We start from the raw sequence: 3,283 nt of genomic DNA on the forward strand, positions 1-3,283 counted from the left end.
CCTCCCGTTGGGCACGCGCCTCTCCCCGCCACTCCCACACAGCCCAGGCTCTTTCCTACCTCCACATCCTTGCTCTAGTCCTGCCCCCTTCCCTTCTGTAGAAACTCTACCCACTGCAGGAACCCTCTTGGCTATTTTTTAGCATCAGGACAGCCTCTTCTAGGTTCCCAGAATGCCGTCAACTCATTGTCTGACATTGACACAGAGCCATTCCATCAACTGAGCACCCTCTCTGTAGCAGGCGCTGGACACACGACAATGCTCAAGACAGACACAGCCTCCGCCCCCGTGGAGCTCACAGGCTAGTGGGGAGACAGATATACAGTCACAAAATGGGAAGATAATTGCCCTTTCACAAGGACTGAGGAGTCCATGTGACCAGAGGCATCATACAGGTGGGGCCCATGTTCTGTTTTATTCAGTTCTTACCACACAGAACACTTCAAACAATATTAGTGGGAGAAATGAAAGTGCTGAGGGAGAACAGAGGAGGGAGGGGCACTCATCAGACCTTCCCCATCAGAACAGGAAGGAGGATTTTTCAGATGGAGGGAAGAACAAAGGCCAGGCATGTGCAGGGGACAACCGGGAGAGGAGGATCAGTACAGGCCGGACTGAGAGGTCACCAGGCAAAGAGCCAGAACTGTGCAGCTCGGGCAGGTGCTGTGGACCCATGACCTGGGAAGACTTCACATCATGGTGCGCCACTACTTAGAGAGCGGCCTGTCCTGTGAGATTCTACATTTCTGGAGGGAGGGAGCTGGGCCTTCCTCTTCTCTCGTGCCCTCTTGGACTAGGCTGAGAACCCAACGCAGGAGACGGGTTGATTGAGAGCTTTGGGGTGGATGGGCTCCTTGGGGCTGGCTGAGAGAACGAGTTACACCATTGGGTGTCGCTGGGCTCCAAGTATTGCTGGGGCAATTAGTAGGTGACCATATTCACTCAGTAATATTAGGAAAGATGAGTGGCTTTCTGCCTTACATGGTGGCCCCCGTGGCATTTACCTTGCTTGCCCAGACCCCTTCACAGCCATGGGCTGGGATGATGCAGGGACAGCGACAGGCGATGTCTCCCTACCCATCACCGAACCCCTACTGAATGAGCCAGGCCCCTTATAGACATAATCGCCAGTGCCAGATTTATAAAGAGAAACTGAGGCTTAGGGAGATTAGGTCATTTGCCAAGGGAGTTTAGGTCCTAGGTGTTTAGGCTAAGCCAGGATTCCCCCAGTGCCGAGGCTCTGGCTCAGTTACATTAGCTGCCCTTATCTTTTTTAAGTAATTTCTGGGATGTTGCTTATGTTTGGCACTCAGAGTGTCACTCCAGTTTTATGCCATTTTGGTCTGTGTTACTCACGTTGCAGATGCCATCAAAGCTGTTGCTTGTCTGTGAACCTCTGCTGTGGCCTTTGCCCAGAAGCAGTACATGGAGGAAGGAAGGAAGGAGGGAAGCAGGAAGGCAGGGATGAAACTGGCTCCTGTTGGGGTTCACTGGCATTTTCTCTGGGTGCCCCACCCTTCCTCCAGCCCACAGCCATGCCCTGCCCTGCTCTGAGCTGAGTCATGTGGCAAACCCAGCACATTTGAGACAGCTAGGCCCTCTGCATCAGCAGTGTTCCTGCTTTGCAACCCAGGCTCACATCATCCTCCCATAGGTCACCCAGAAAGTAATTCACTCCCTCAAGGTATCCAATGGCTACGGTCCAGGTCTACTGCTAGGCAAGCTTCTTCCCGGTTATGCAGCGTGCCATGTCTCCCTGCTAGACCATGAAGGCCTTGAGGACAATGTGAACCCCAAGAAGGACTATATCTGCCAGGAAGGACTTCCCATGGTAAACTGGGACCAAATTAATAACCAGAGTCTAGCAGCCATTACTAACAGTCTTCTCACACACTCTGCTTTTCAGGGAAAATCTACAGACAGCTTTCAACCTGCCGCATTGCACTTCTGCTGAGTCAACACTTATGAGAGAGTTCCTGGTATAATATTGACCAATGAACTCAGAGACCAGACCCAATCAGAACTGTGCAGCTATATCCTCATTTGCATCTATACTGACCAATCAGAACTGCTCCATAACATCCAATCAGAATGTACAACTCTGACCAATCTTGACTATATCATTTGGACCAATCAGCTGTGCAAATTTGGATTCTTCATTTGCATAAAAGTAGACCAATCAAGAACCAGGGAGGGAACTTTCTCTATAAAAGGCATTCACTGATGTAGCTCAGTTAGCTGAGCATGATCCTGCAAAGCGAAAGGTTGTTGGTCCAGTTCCTGTCTGGGTACACACCTGGGTTGCATGTTCGGTCCTTGGTCGGATGTGTGCAGTCAATGTTTCTCTTTCTCTCCCCACCTCCTTCTTTCCCCCTCACTAAAAATAAGTAAATAAAATCTTTTTTTTTTAAAGACAAACTTTTAGCTTGCACCAGAGGCCGTGTTTCCCCATTTGCAAACTATTCGCCTGAATAAAGTTTCTCCTTTTTCCATACCTCACATTGGAAATGTCTATTGAAAATAAGGACCTTGTATTCTTTCATTTGTGTGCTCAATAAGCACCTACTAATAGTCTTCAGAGAGTTGCCATGGTTTTCTGCTTCAACAGTCCTTGGATGGAACCCACACTCAACCTTAACCCCAGCCTCCTGCTCAGAGCCACCCCTCCACCACATCTTCACAGCACCCTTGGACCACCCCAAGGGCCCCATGGCTGTCACCTCTCCTCAGTCACCTGCCATGATGACTGAATTCCCCTTGCAGTTGCTCCAGAAGTACCACCAGAACTCAGAGGCCTCCATTAATGGCCAGATCAACCTGGAGCTCTGTGCCTCCTATGTCTACCTGTCCATGTCTTACTACTTTGACCGCAATGATGTGGCTTTGAAGAACTTTGTCAAATATTTTCTTCACCAATCTCACCAGGAGAGGGAATGCACTGAGAAACTGATGAAGCTGCAGAACCAACAAGGTGGTTAAATCTCCCTTTAGGATATCAAGAAACTTGATTGTGATGACTGGGAGTATGGGTTGAATGCAATGGAGTATGTGTGCACTTGGAGAAGCCTGAATCAGTCACTCCTGGAATTGCACAAACTGGCCACTGACAAAAGTGACCCCCATCTGTGTGATTTCACTGAGACCCATTATCTGACAGAGGTGAAATCCCTCAAAGAATTGGGTGACCACGTAAGCAGCTTGTGCAAAATGGAGGCTCCTAAAACCTGGCATAGCAGATTATCTCCTTGACAAGCACACCCTGGGAGACAGCGATAAGAGCTAA

At 49.4% G+C, this 3,283-nt stretch overlaps 1 pseudogene; it reads left to right on the forward strand.

Annotated features, from left to right (window-relative positions):
• The first annotated feature begins 2,739 nt into the window (after nucleotides 1-2,739).
• Nucleotides 2,740-3,283, forward strand: LOC129072625 (ferritin heavy chain-like; annotated as a pseudogene).

This window comes from Pteronotus mesoamericanus, unplaced genomic scaffold (assembly GCF_021234165.1).
Source record: "Pteronotus mesoamericanus isolate MK-2021 breed Mesoamerican mustached bat unplaced genomic scaffold, CSHL_Meso_final contig_33, whole genome shotgun sequence".
NCBI lineage: Eukaryota > Metazoa > Chordata > Mammalia > Chiroptera > Mormoopidae > Pteronotus > Pteronotus mesoamericanus.